This window comes from Amblyomma mixtum, chromosome 4 (assembly GCF_055824585.1).
Source record: "Amblyomma mixtum isolate Tamu chromosome 4, ASM5582458v1, whole genome shotgun sequence".
In the NCBI taxonomy this organism is placed as follows: domain Eukaryota; kingdom Metazoa; phylum Arthropoda; class Arachnida; order Ixodida; family Ixodidae; genus Amblyomma; species Amblyomma mixtum.
In genome coordinates, this window is record NC_143015.1 from 120,007,184 (window position 1) to 120,021,820 (window position 14,637).

The 14,637-nt window shown below is 45.5% G+C and overlaps 1 pseudogene across 1 annotated transcript in view; it reads left to right on the plus strand.

Annotated features, from left to right (window-relative positions):
* Window positions 1–14,637, plus strand: part of LOC149348087 (AP-5 complex subunit zeta-1-like) — a 54,114-nt pseudogene that overhangs the window by 27,823 nt on the left and 11,654 nt on the right. Inside the window, exons 10-15 of the transcript XR_016282576.1 lie at window positions 2,313–2,396; window positions 4,365–4,549; window positions 6,191–6,277; window positions 8,634–8,756; window positions 12,288–12,420; window positions 14,241–14,417. The product of XR_016282576.1 is annotated as an AP-5 complex subunit zeta-1-like (transcript). The remainder of the gene's footprint in view (window positions 1–2,312; window positions 2,397–4,364; window positions 4,550–6,190; window positions 6,278–8,633; window positions 8,757–12,287; window positions 12,421–14,240; window positions 14,418–14,637) is intronic.

Sequence of the window (14,637 nt, forward strand, 5' to 3'; positions counted from 1 at the left end):
TGACTTTGTTGTCACAAACAAGGGCTTTTGAATGAGCAGGCTCGTTGTGCCACACATACGAAGGAAGCCACTGATCATTCAAACCAGGAAGAAAAACATTCCCCTTTTCATAACTTCGTTATCACAGTTTTTAGTGTCTACAGTCATAAAGACTACTTCACTAAAAAGAAAAAGAACATCAAGGTTTACAGCCATTGAATGTAGTTACACCACAAGTACCTCAAAGCTTGTGGTGTGTCCCTTGAACGCATCCACAACCAGCATTGAATGTGGCCTCAGCAGCACTCCAGGATGACGGAACTAAACGGTGCGGTGCCAGTCCTTGAACATGTCCGCTGTCATCCACCCCTTTTTATTACGACGGATGATCACACCAGGATTGAATTCTTTTTTCGGCAATGTCTTCCGGTTGAAGATAATGCAGGGGGAAAACCTTCTACTGTCTGGAGTACAAGATAACATTACGGTCACCCATTGCTTCTCATTTCCCGTCGTCCTAATTTCCGCGTCTTTAGAGCCAACTTTTTGCTTACGCGAGAACCGCATGAGAGGCTACAGTGGTAGCCTGGCCTGGCGAAAAAAAAAAAAAAAAAAGCCGGAACAACACCTTTAAATGTGGGGATGCGAGGGAGGGAGATTGGAAGGGACAAGAGTGCATGGATTCCGCTCCCCATGGGGCATTTCTCCAGCAGATGCACACTTAGATCACTCCCAATCCCCACATCACGTACAGCCAGGGAACAAATTTTTTGCTTAAAATTGAGAAATTTATGATTATTTCACCACTGAATCTGAGAGTGACTTTTAGATATGTGCAAAGAGGAAAACCACTTAGAAAGTGGAAAACATCTCGTATGTAGTTCTGCAGTAATCAGTGAACGAATTCTACAAGATGAGACTATCTTGTAGATAGTCTCATCTGCATAGAATTATGTTCACAACATTGTGTGTTGATGCCCTGGTATAATTTTAGCTCCTGTCTCTCGCTGAATGCTATTTTGTTTTCTCATCCTTTAGTCCTGACATTCCCTTGGTCCATCGTTGCTGCACCTGCGAGCTTTCCTTCATTGCTGGGGTGTTCCTTGCTGAAGCGTAACCTGGAGAGTGTACGGCCTGTGACGTGGTGGTTGTGCAGCCCAGGCGTTTGTAGCTGCTCAGTGTGCCATGGTGCATGATGCAGAAATGCTGTAGGGAACTGTGCTGTTTTCACTCAAGTGTAGCAAGCTTGGTCTTGTACAGTTCTACAAAGCAAGCTCTGATGACATCCTCTGCGTTGCAAGTTCTGTTGATTGTTACACTATCATGGTGTGCATCATTATGAGGAATGCCTGGCTTGTACCTGTGAGCCAAAATTTTTCTAACTTTCTCAGACATAACTTTAAGGATGCTCCCCTTATGCTGAAGGAGACATTATACATGTCTACTGTACGTCCGATACTTGAGTATGCTTGCGCGGTTTGGGACCCACATACAAAACTGAATATTGAGGAGCTGGAGCGCGTCCAGAAACGGGCTGCTAGGTTTGTGTCTGCCGATTACAATTTCCAAAAAAGTTCTTCTGGTTTGCGCGAGAAGTTGGGATGGCCGTTACTTGAAAACAGGCGCAAATATTTGAGACTCTCTTTCTTTTATAATGTGCTTAATAATAAAACTGGAATTCCAAAAGAGAAATACATTAATGAACCCAGCTACATTTCTGCCCGCACTGACCACCCACTTAAGGTGCGCGAGTACAATAGCCGTATAAACGTATTCAAATATAGGTTTTTCCCCCGAACAGTGCATGACTGCAACTGTCTCCCTTCTCGGGTCGCTACCGCTCCTCCTACATCGTTTCTGGCCGATTTGCAAAGCCATCTGTCAATATAAGTGCAATAATTCTTGTCCGAGTGTATCATGTTGCTTTTTTTGAAATTTTTACAAAGTTGATTATTCCTTTAAGCAGTGCTGTATTTTAAAATGTATCTTTTTTGTGTGTGTGTGTGTTTAGGGTATGTTTGCCTTTCTACAATGGTTTTCTGTATTTTCTCTGTAGACCGCATCATTTGCCTAATTTATTGTGTACTAGATGTTTGTTCTTATTTATGATGTTTCCCCCCTACAATAATGCCCCAGTGAGGGCGCTGTAGGTACTGTGTATAAATAAATAAATAAATAAATAAAAGTACTGTTATTCCGGTGGTAATGCTTGCGTCAAAAAATTTGCGTGATTGTTTTGAAATTCTTATTTGCGATGCTGAGGACCTGAGAGCAACAGCTTATTAAGCTTGGGCTGCTAGTGAACACTGTATGTCCTTTGGTGCCTTTTTCAGATCTTTGCCTGGAACCCGCAGCAGTTCAAGAGGCAGTTCCTCGTCATTGTTCCAGCATTCATGTCAGCCAAGAGTGTAGTTGAGGTGCCTACCTTGCCTTGTTTGCCTTTGAACACTCTCTTTGTGCGGCTTATAACAACTGGAATGAACATGCCCATGTTCATGAGGCATGAAAATAGTATAATGCATTCAGGCTGAAAATGGTGCAGAGTGTAGAACGAAAACACATTTCAAGAAACTCCCAAGCCGAACTTACGCTCAGAGCTTGTGGTGCAATTGGGAATTATCCGCAGTACAGAGGTGCAGTGAGAACTTCAAACAGTGAAACTCTGGTTGGGCCTGTTTTGTCAGCTGAGCGCAGTTGCGATCAAAAAACACACTGAATTCATTCATTCATTCATTCATTCATTCATTCATTCATTCATTCATTCATTCATTCATTCATTCATTCATTCAGAATTTATTTCAGACAACGAAGAGGTTGTCCAGGGTGACGTGGCAAAAGGCATACATTGCCTGACGAGGCCACGCCACCCGGATGACAGGCGGCACCACTGGCTACAAAAATCAACAAAAGCATTACATGATAGAAACACATTCATTATTTTTACACAATATATTAAGACATCCTTACAAAACACTGGCTTTCAGCAGAAAAACAAACAGCATACTTTAACCACAATTCGACCATAGCAATATTTACAAAACATACACAAGTGATAGGTATATGTTCAGTTTTTATCTTTAAGGTTCATTTATGAGCATTGTTTTAATTACCATTTTGTATTTACGTATAGAGGGGGTGCTGCGTGCAATATCCAGAATAATAGGGTATTGATTAATTAAGTCAGGAATTTGCCATCCTAACCTCTGAAAACCGTAATTTGTGCATACACGAGGTGTTTCCATACATTGTTTCCGAAGTTCGTATGTGCTAAGTTTAGTGTGATAAGTGGTTTCGAAGGTTATTTTGTCCAGTTTGTACTGGCGTAATATTTCGAGACATAGTTTGTATGTTGACCAAATGTTTAGGGGAATCCCCCAAGGTGGAGTAGATTTGTAATAAGGGAGTAACTACTCATTGACGTCCACCCGAGCGCAGTGCAGTTTACTTATTTCTAGTATTCCATAAGACCTAAGCAAAGGCCGGCAGCTGCGCAATAACTGTATTTTTCCAATAGCTCGTAATGCCCGCTTTTGAACTGCAAGGAGAGAATCTCATTGGGAATTGGGCAAGGCATGCCACCGTTGAGCAGGGTGATGCGGCTGTACCAACCACTGAGGGTTGCACCATAGAGTTTCTTACTATTACCTAGAGGGAAAGCTGGCGGCGAAGCACTTCAGCCACCATGGACGCTCAAAGCATCATGGGCCGGTGAGCTACTTGTTGCGAGACAGTCGTAGTTTTTGGGGAGCACGGAGTGGCACTACTAAGATGTTTCATTCCAAAAACGCTGTTCGTGTGTGCGCAGACGACATGGAGGAAAAAAAAAACTCCTCCATGGCAGACGACTTTGGCGCGAATGCAGTGTGCTAAAACCATAGTAAAGAAACTGCAATAGCACACGACGCCAATAAAAGGTTTCACTTTTTCTAAATGCCATTAAAAACACTTTTATAGTGTTTAAGCAACAACATTTTTTTTTAAAACATATTTACTTTTAAAAGTGCGCCTGGTAATTACGAAATATTAGTTTTTATAGTGTTCACTACTTGGCCAATAGGAGAGCGAGTCGTCTCTTATTTTGGGCAAACTTTGCACTTAAATGCTTTTCTATTGTTTGTTGCAATCATTAGACCAGATATTGAATGTTAGGACATTTGTAGTTATCAAACAGCTTTATTTTTCTATTATTTTTTGGCCAAAAGTTGCAGTTCCGCAACAAGTAGCTCACCGCCCCATGATGCTTTGAGCGCCCATGGTGGCTGAAGTGGTCTCAAGGGGCCGCCATGCAAACTCCCATAGACGGGCCGCCAGCTTTCCCTCTAGGTAATAGTAAGAAACTCTATGGGTTGCACGGAGTGCAGCGTTAGATGTCACCTCACCCGCAGGTGTTCCATAGTCTGGTGGACCTGCCGGCACTGACGGCAGCCCTAATCCTTGAGAGGGAAGCCTCGGACGGCACACGCCTCAAGCGCCAGTCCTCATCCATCCAGCAGGCAAATCCCGAGATGCTCAAGTCCATGCTCAAGTTCGTGCTGCGTGATGTCAGTGGCATTGGAGACACATTCGACAGGTGAATGTCATTGCTCCTTGAGATGTCATGTAATGCATTCTACTGCGATGGTGGGAAGTAAACTGTGAAATTGCTAGCAATGCAGCCTCGAAACAGAACTGGAATTGCCATGCGTTAGCATTCAGCTAGGACTTGCATGCATGTGAATATATTTCTTTTTTTTATCTTGCCCGTGGTTGTCAAGGGAAAAGTTGGCATAGCATGAGAAAATCAGGGCATTGAAGTGGAAAATTTTTGGTTTGAAGACGGGTAGATTAGAATCAAGAGTATTCTTGATGCACTGAAATGCTGGATACACAATGAAAGAGTAAATTTCTGTTGAGGCCTTTCGGTTGCACCTCGTTTGTATGCTTTTACAAGGGCAGTCACCAGGCTGTCTGATGACCCGGAATTGTGAGCAATATTTTGTGCACCCGGAAAATTCAGGAAAATGCCAGGGATTGTGACAATACAATGAGCACCCAGTACAGGCTCTGCACACGTCCGTTTCGCTTGGCGTGCGTGTGACGTCATGTGCACACTGTTTTCGTTATCTCGTTGTTGAAGTCAGCACTGCGTGGGTGGTTTGTTCTGGGTTGGTTGTCGCATTGCTCATTAAGTTTAGACTGAGCCAGATTAGGAACCATATGCTACATTCAAAAGCATTTTGCATGGAATTTCCTCAGCTTAGGTTTTTTTCGCGATAGGCATTATGCTTCCCTAACGTGGCATCAAAACTGCATGCTCCGAGAACATTGCTTTAGAGTGTTTGCTCATTGTGTTGTGCCGATCTTGTAGGCGATGCAGCAGAAGCAACTTACAAGTAAGGGTAGATGCTCTGTCATTTCAGTTGTGTTGAGAAGGTTGCTAAAAGCTGCTAGTTTTTATAAAAGTCATCTTGTGCTTGTCTCATGGTAGTGCTGCTGGTGAAAAGGGCATCTGAGTGCACAAAGAGTGCCTTGCTGAAAGCCTGAAAGATGAATCCCTGGCAGTGCGTCATGTGTGTGATGTTGTAGTATATGGCACATAAAGTGTCATTAAGAAAATTTTGTGAAGCTGATATGAACCCACCTGTTCGCGTGGTTTCCTGTAAACATTTTCAAGGTGATTTCACCTACATTTATTTTTTATTTTGGTTTCCGTACTGCATATTGCCCTTCGGGTCTTCTCGCGAAAACTGCATGTGACGAGAACCTGGATGTAACGAAAAATCCCCTACTTTTTTCAACTTCGTTACATCCAGGTTTAACTGTAGTTTGTGTCAGTGTTGTCTGATGTTTTCTCTCTTTCTGTCAACAACACTGACTTGTGGTCCATGGCCAAGCGAGTTTTTATGCAACTCACTCTGCGGTGAGCAGCCGGTGAACAATCCTTGCTCTGCTTGCATTACCCATTCAGAAATGCATTCCAGTGAGCTTGCTGTCCGCTCTTTCTATTGCGCTTCTTTGTCTGTTACTTGACTGTGTACATAATACAGGCCTCCAGAGACAAAAAGCGCTCTTGATTGTTATCCAGTCCATCTGTGGATGGATAGACAGGAATGTACAGGCACGAGGAAAATGGACATGAGACGAACAGACATAGGGAACGCGAGAGAGTGGACTCGGCAAAAGGAAGAATGTAGGCATAATGCATTAAAAAGAGTCCTGCGCTGCCTCGCAGCGTTGGCAAATTCCATGCCCTGATCGCTGACCTGGCCAACCATCCGAAGGTGATACGCTGCTCGGAGCATGCGCCAGACTTGCTCGGGTGAGTTGCTTTTCTCTGCCTTTGAGTATGTTCTGCCGCAGCACCCCTGCCTCCCTTCCAGTGCACACCATCTGGGGGTCTCACACCGAGAGGTGGCTGTAAAGAAAAAATATGCACACTGGAAAGGAGGCCTGTCAAAACTAGCGCCACCTACCGGAGAGGGAGGTGCTGCTGCCCTTATCCATCTGCTCTGGGCAGATGGCAACAGTAGTATAGGCCGCATGCTGAACTTTTTTTTCCGTCGCTGGACTGGAAGAGAGAGCAATGCTTTCGTTTGTCTTATATTCAAGACGGACAAGAAGTTGAACTTCGGTGTAACGAAGTAATACTTATCGGAAAACAAGCTCGTTTTATTACCAACTTCACGGCATCGGTTTTTTGTCTTTCAGTGGCGCAAATGATGTCGCACATTCCTGAAACCCTCGCTTTCCACTTTATTTTGCTCGCGTGCATTTGCGAAGATATACGAGCAATTTTAGAAGAAACACCAGGCAAAACGAGCAGCAAGAGTAATTCAGTAAAGTTTCGTCACCTCTAATTCGCATATCTCAAAATATCGGTTTAGTCGAAATTTTCTGCGGAGTCGAGCCGCTCCCCACCGCGCCGTGCATTTATATGACCCTTTACCTGGAAGTGTTTTCTCGACGAATTGTGCATATCTCAAAATCTTGACTGATAGCTGGAGGTAAATGCCGCCGCTGAAAAAGTATCGCAAACTTCGCGCGTTGCTGCAGTGACTGCCACGAAGTGGGTGCATTCACCAAATACAAAACCAGGTGGCAAGAAACCCTGTGACCCATGGGATGTGCAAGCAGGAGGTGCCCGCAAAATGGTTTGGCTTGCCTTGTGCACCGTGTCATCGACAGTGCGCGCCGGCATTGACTACAATCGTCCGCAGTTCACACGACCAGGTGTGAAGGTGTGGTTTGGTTTAAGGAGGTTTAACATCCCGAAGCGACATCGGCTATGAGTTACGCTCGGGCCGGCGATAGCGCGGTGTAGTTCATAGTGAGCGCGATAATACGTGGGCACCTTGCATTTCGCCTTTGTCGACATGCGGCCGCTGCATCCTTGAGATCAGCAGTCGAGCGCCCTAACCACTGAGCCACCGCGGCAGGGCGATATGGACGAGAGTTATATCTAGGGCTTGGACTTTTCGGTCCAAGCCTAAAAATACTGCTAAGCGTATGCCGAATTCATTTTTTGAAATTTGGTTTCAACCGAAACAGGTCAGTATTTCCAGTTATAGCAGGCCACAACAGAAAACTGAGGAAGAGCTGGGACCAGGAACGTGTTGAGACAAAGGCTTCTTAGGGATTCAGTATAGCGACCGTGAGTTATGAGGTATTACACGCCATTGCAGATAGGAAGGCTCGATCACTTAGCTGAGCCTTACTGGCTAGTGTAGCGCTGTCTGCTCAGGCTTATCGCCGACTGGAAGCTGTTGCTTCGTTAAGTAGGTTTTCCCACTGCATGTAAGGACATTGAAAATTATCGGAACCGTAACAAGCAACCGTCAGTGCGACACTACATAAACGGCATGAAGATACCGTGTTCTGGCTTGCGCGATGGTCAAGGAGTAGTTCCTTTGCTACCTCAGCAGACAAATCATAAAGTGCGCGGTCCTCTTGGTTAGTCCGGAGTGCAGCCAGGGTGTGACAATTAATTTTCTAGAACCAAACTTCCACTTATGTTATGGCTCCCAGCTCAATAATTTTACTTCGGCATTTTTGCTTTTTGCTATGATGGTAAAATTTTCTTCAGCAAAGTAAAGCACTTGTGTAAATGTTCTAGAACATTATATCATGTGTGCTTTTATTGGCATTGGCTACGGATTATGATAGCTGTAGAGCCATCTTCTGTTGGCATTTTATGGGGGCACCATCTGCACGCTATATTTTTTCTTATTTTTTATGCGTTGCCGTATTTTGTGAGTATGACGAAGTCCTCGAATCTAAGCCAACCTAGAGTTTCATATCTCGCGTTTCTTAAAAAAAAAAATATTGGCCTAGATTCGAATAAATGCGGTATGCTGGGGAATAACTTTGAGCGAAGGAATTTTCAAAGGCCTTTCAGCCAAGACTGTCTTCTGCGGTTGTTACGGTGCAATTCCTACAGTAGTTGTAGAAAATTGTGTGCACCCCTAAGTTGTGAACTCTTTTTCAATTTACGAATGTCAGTCATTGCCAAAGTATTCCACGCTGTGTACGCATATTCAAGCACAGGCCAATGGAACACACAGAACTTTCAAATTTAATGCGCATTAAAGTTATTTGCTTGAGTAGTTGCAATCAGCCAGCTGTTCACTGTGGGATGTTCATATGCTTTGTCCGTGAAACTGTCGTCGTCACCCCAGGTGTTATCTGAAGACCTTTGAGCAGTACGGGGACTCTGAGCTGGCTTCGCGATTGCTGCCGGCCATCATCGAACGGCTCTCCATCTGCTTTGGCTCTCGGGGATACTGCGAGCGGCTGCGCAAGTGAGTGTATGCTGGTTTACGTCTTTCTTCTTGGGCAGGTGCGGATGGACCATTTGCAAGACAGATTCTTGGGGGTTGCCAACAGGTGTTTGTGACGAAGGTCTAGTGACTAAAGCTTTTCGTATTGGCGTATATGTGGCGAAAAATGAATGTAGGGTTTTTTTTGCCTGTAGCTCTCAGTTTCTGCCAGCGACTGCCAGATGTAGGGGCCTCGGACAGCTTGTCATAACTGCAGACAGTGCATCACCATATTGATTGTAGCCATGTGGCCACGCACTGTCAGTCATAAGCTGGCAGTTCAAATAAAGGAGCTTTTTATTTCAGTAGCTACTTAAGCTAGTAATAAGTAGTTTGCAAGAAGTGCAATGAGTGGGGTGCATGAGCACAAACAAAAACAGCAGCACAATTGACAGGAAAAAAATAAAGACACCCCCCATACTCGTTGGTTTCGGTGGCTTTTGGCTTCCATAATGTATGCCATAACGAGCACCTCTTTTCCCTTCACTTGTGGGCTCAATATGAAAACAGGGTACAGAGGAAAAGGCTCCAGCGCAAAATGCCAGTGACAGTTGTGTCATTTGTACAGCTGCAACGGAAAAATAATGGCACAAGTGAATCATGACCGGAGCAAAAAAATTGCGACACGCGGCGCTATTGTTGCCGAGTACACCGATAGCAAGAGTGTCAGGAACATTCCATTTCCTAAAGCGGGGGTGGCCGTCAGAAAGCAGCCCACCTAGACATTCGCCCATCTGAAAAGTAACATCTTAAACGAACGCCTGTAGATCTGTTATCAGCCAAAGCATGTGTAAGGTGGCTCAGCACATAATCTCGTTTTATTTATTTTTTTGCGCTGGCGTGGCGATCATTGTTATCTTTATCACCGTTTTCCTTTAAAAATGTGCTGGGGATGCACTGTCAAAAGTAATGTGTGGTAGTGCCTGCTTTTAGATGAGCTGCTTTCTATCGGCCACCCCCAGTTTGGAAAGTGGAATGTGCTAGGCACTCTCGCTATCTGCGCGTACGGCTACAATAGCGCCGTGTCTCGCAATTTTTCCGCTCCGGTCATGAGTCACTTGTGCTAATCTTTTTCCGTTGCAGCTGTACCAGTGGGTCGTCACATCAAGTTACAATATATCCATGTGCACGTAGTTTGGCTGATCAGTTGATGTGGCTGGTCTTTCTGCATGCTACTGTAAAGGCTTAATGCTAGACTGGGATTGGGAAACGGGACAGCTGGTACGAGAAAAAGGCCTGTAATTCAGCAGCTTGCTGACTTGCGTTGCTCGAACTTGGCCGCATACAGCTGCACTTTTCATGCTGCCAATGCTGCATGCTCGCAAACTGAAGCACATGGCTATGCCAGGCCTCGTTTTCCATCATTTTCATGTAGTGCCAGTTCAGGCCTTGGTACATTGTACGGTTGTTTAAAGGGACCCTGAAATGATTTCGATGGGCATATTCTAGTGCAACAGATCCGTAGAGGTGCTCTTTGCGAGTCAAATTTCAAAGCTCTGCGTGGACCCTATAATTTAGAAGCAATTTTTTTAAAAATCGCTGCTCGCAGTAGCTCGCAACCGATTAGGGCGACACACCTCCCCGCTTGTCTGCTACCCTGATGATGTCAGTGGGCAGAAGAGCCAGCCTTCAAGCTAGCCCATATTATTATTAGCTACCGCAGCTGCATGGGTGTCTACACATAGGAGGGCAGTGTGGCCAGTTGTTTACGATTGTCTGCTGTCCGCTGTTCTGGGTGACAGCTGGTGATGAAGGGTTGGTGATTTTTTGGTGATGAAGGGAAAGGTGCAGGCTCTGTAACTCCGGCAACAGTTCATCCGCACGCAGCCTGCTGCGTGATTTTTTCGCTCCATCACTGTCGGAGCTGGCGCCATCTATGGAAGCTTCGTGGAACTGGATCTCTCTAAACAAGTCGTTATAATCAAAGCAACTGTTCTTTTCTGTTCTTCTAGTGAAGAAAATGCAGATTTATCTTAGAAAGATGCCTTAGATATTAAGAGTTAACAATATAATATGTTTTAACAGAAAACTTATAGCTTCAGCAGTGCTTTAAAGGGGGCTAGTTGGTCATTCGTAATGACATAGGGGTGCACTAATTTCGGAACAGACAACGCAAAAAATACGCCCTGAGGCACATAAAAGACAAGTGCAGATGAACTGATAACTGCAACAGGGGCTGTGGGGTAAGAAAAGGTGCATTTTGGCTGTGTAGCTTTGGCTCCATTGCCAAAAAATTGTGTAGTGGAGTATAGTGTGCCACTGCGATTTGTAGCCTGTACAGCTTATGCTCTTTGGCCAATTTGTTCTGAATGCTTTGTCTTGCGTTGTTGTCCTGTCTGTCTCTCCACCTCCCTGGTCTGAAGTAGTGCGGCATTGTGCCGTTGCAAGCCCTTTCTCCATTTCCTGTATCTGTTTGTGCATTATCGTACAAAATAAGCTTAAATAAATTGGGAAGTTTTAAGTGTACCGTATTTTCCGGTGTATAAGACGCACCTGCCATATATGCAGGCTGTCATTGAAAAAGTTGGTATATAAGACGCACGCGTGTATAAGACGCACCCCAATTTACCAGGTTAGGCCGGTGAGGCTTAATTAAACATGCTTATGCGACCATCGCGAAATGCACCATACGTGTGAGAAGTTCTTAAGAAATGCTAACTGATCGAAAAAGGCAACACTCACGCCATACCCGCCCAATACCCGCCCACGTTTTAGCACAAAAGAAAAAAGAAGTCAAAGAACTCTCCTTATGACCATAACATTTTATTTTTACATAAATCCTTCGAAGTCTTCATCTTCGGATGCGCTGTCGAAAAGGCAACGCGGCTGAAGCATCCTCTTCACACTGTGTACGTACTGCGTATACAGAGCAGACAAAGTTGCAAAGGGTGACTAAAAAAAAAACGTCGGCTTCTCTTGGCTTGTCTTGACAATGGCGAGAAGCGCGATTGTCGCCATCTTTTGACATATCACATTAGTTTTGCTTGGGGCCTCCGAAACGTCCGCATGTTTAAGATTCCGGAAGTCGTCAACCCCACGGTTTCATGATAAAGTGCGCCTAAAAAAGTTGCGCATGGCGGTTCCCGTATTGAACTATTAACCGTGTTACAACCGCGTTATTGGTAGTAATGTTTTTTCGGTGAAAAGAACTTGAACATGAACCTGAGTAATTTCTGAACTCGCAAAAAAAACCCCCGGAAAATTCGCATATAAGACGCACCCTTGTATAGGACGCACCAGCAAGATTTTTGAAAAAAACCCGCGTCTTATACACCGGAAAATACGGTAGACTGTATTAAAAAAATTCCAGGAAATAAGGCAGTTCTTGGCTGATCCGCAAGGCGCTTTACTTTTGTGGAGACTGAATAGAGAGGGGTCTTGGGTACTGTCTTAGAATTTTTGGTTTGCTTGGTTTTTCAGAGTCATTTTATGTGGTCTTGCATGTTTGCGAGTTGAGAATTTGCATGCTTGAGGACTCCTCAGCCTAGGCGCTAAACGAAAGTCACGCCCCAGGGTGCTGGCAGATGCCCTTCCCCAGCTGTTCAGGAAGTTCCCAGACATGACCTTCCTCCTGACCTCTGAGCTGGTGGAGTTCCTGAGCCACATGAGCTCGTACGATGTGGGGCCTGACTTCTTCGCAAACCTGGTAAGGATGTGTCATCCCTGTGTCAGGACGTGTACTTGATGTGCTAAACACACTGGTTGCACGCCTGTATGATGAACTGTGATGAGCATTTTCTGGGCTGTGGGGAAGTGGTTATGCCGGAGCTTGTTTGAAGATTGTCGTTGTTAATATCATATTATACTGGTAGAAAAATGAATGAAAAATGTTATTCTAGCTCCCTCGGTTAGGCATGTGCGAATAGTGGTTTATTTGTTTGAAGCGAACAGCAATTTTGTTTGATGCGAATATTTCAAATACTTGCACACAAAAAAAGGTTGAACAGCATAGTCATGTATTCTTTTAACACACAAGGCCGTACAAGAAAAAATAGATGAGAGAATGCCTTGAAGCCTTGTCACACTCACTGAAGCTGTGTTGATGTCCTGCAAAAATGACTGTCGGCAATTGGGAGTGTCGACCTACAGGGTCTTAATCGCGATTTCTTGGTTGCACAGCCGTTACTTTTAAGTGACGGCTCCATGAACACTGCACGCCCAGCGCTGCTTTACGTGGGCATCCATCTCTGTGTGCCTCTAGCTGGCTTCCTCTCGAGCTCGTGCCATCACGCTTGATTCACAAATTTTGTGCGGAGAAGAGCGGCTGCAGCACCAGCAGTCAGCTTAAACTCGTTCCGCGGAAATCGAGGGAGCGATTAGAGATTTAAGGGCGTCAGCCAGCTTTTGCAGTCTGCCCCATAGGCACCGGAAGCGGTTCAGGTTGTGCTAACTATTTCTGTTGATGCTCGCTGCCATGCCGGTCACGGTGCTTGTGCACCGCTGGTGGCGTGGCCGCAGACACCTGGCAGGAACGCATCTGGGCTTCTGCTTACTGGCTCCGGCATATGCGAAGGAGCGCAGTCACGCAGCACAGAATCAGGGCTTCGGTTTTGCGCGTGCTGCAGTGCCATTCAGGAAAATGTGCACTGAACCTAGACTGAACAGAGGGAGAGTTCCCGAAACGTTATGTGCGAAACAAATACTTCGAGGTGTCACATACCAAACATCTGGATCGAATCGAATATCGAATACTGCACTATTTGGTCGAATATTCATAATTATCAAATATTTGCACAGGCCTACTCTCTGTTCAAATTAATAAGTATGACTCAACTGCCTACAGTAGGTTGTCCTCTGTGACACTCCCTCATTATCACCCGCCGTGGTGGCTCAGTGGTTATGCACTCGGCTGCTGGCCCGAAAGACGCGGGTTCGATCCCTGCCACGGCGGCTGAATTTCGATGGAGGCGAAATTCTAGAGGCTCGTGTGCTGTGCGATGTCAGTGCACGTCAAAGAACCCCAGGTGGTCGAAATTTCCGGAGCCCTTCGCTACGGCGCCCCTCATAGCCTGAGTCGCTTTCGGACATTAAACCCTAATAAACCAAAACAAAACCAAACTTTCTCCTTATTGGTAAATTCTTAGCCTTTTCTACTAGACTGTTCATTTGCAGCCAGGCAACCGGAAACAGTGGAAACAGCTGGGCCTGCATTTGTTGTCGCATACCGCAGTCAAGAAATTCGCCTCAGAATTGTGCAGCGCCCCCTGTGAAGGCAATCTGCCAGTCTGTGTTTTGTTTCTGGAGTATGTGCAGCTTGACGCAAAAACAACTTTTGGTATCATGCTTGGCTTTACTACAACTTCCACCAAAGTGCCATTAGTGTATCTGCAGCAGAAACGATTGTCTAGTTGTAGAAGAAATGAAGCAAAATCTTGGTGTAGCCATTGTGGTGCTTGTCGACATGTTTGTTTTCATCGCTTCTGCCGGAGTGCTCTTGACAGAGAGTGATGTGCATCGTCTTGGCAGGTGTGGGCTGTGGGCGAGTTTGCCTCCCCGAATGAGAGCACGCTGTGCTCGCCCAAGGCAGTGGGTGCCTACTTCGAGGTACTCGAGTGCCTGGCCTTCGAGCTGCTCAGTGCCCAGGGCCTGCTGAGCGAGCGGCGGACCAGGCTGCTCTGCATCGTCATCACCAGCCTGTCCAAGGTCCATAAAACTTCCGTTGGGCCTAGTTGGTACATGGTGTTGTGAAGATGTAGGTTGCGCAACCAAGGGACGAACCACGAAGAAAAGACAGAGACACACACCAAAGTGCCCTTAGTGCAGAAACGCTGCGACAGTCAGCCGCCGCAGTTGCTTCCCTGCAGTACTCGGGTGCGAAGGGGTGAAGCATCTAGAAATGTAGAGGAAAAGATTTTGGTTATAC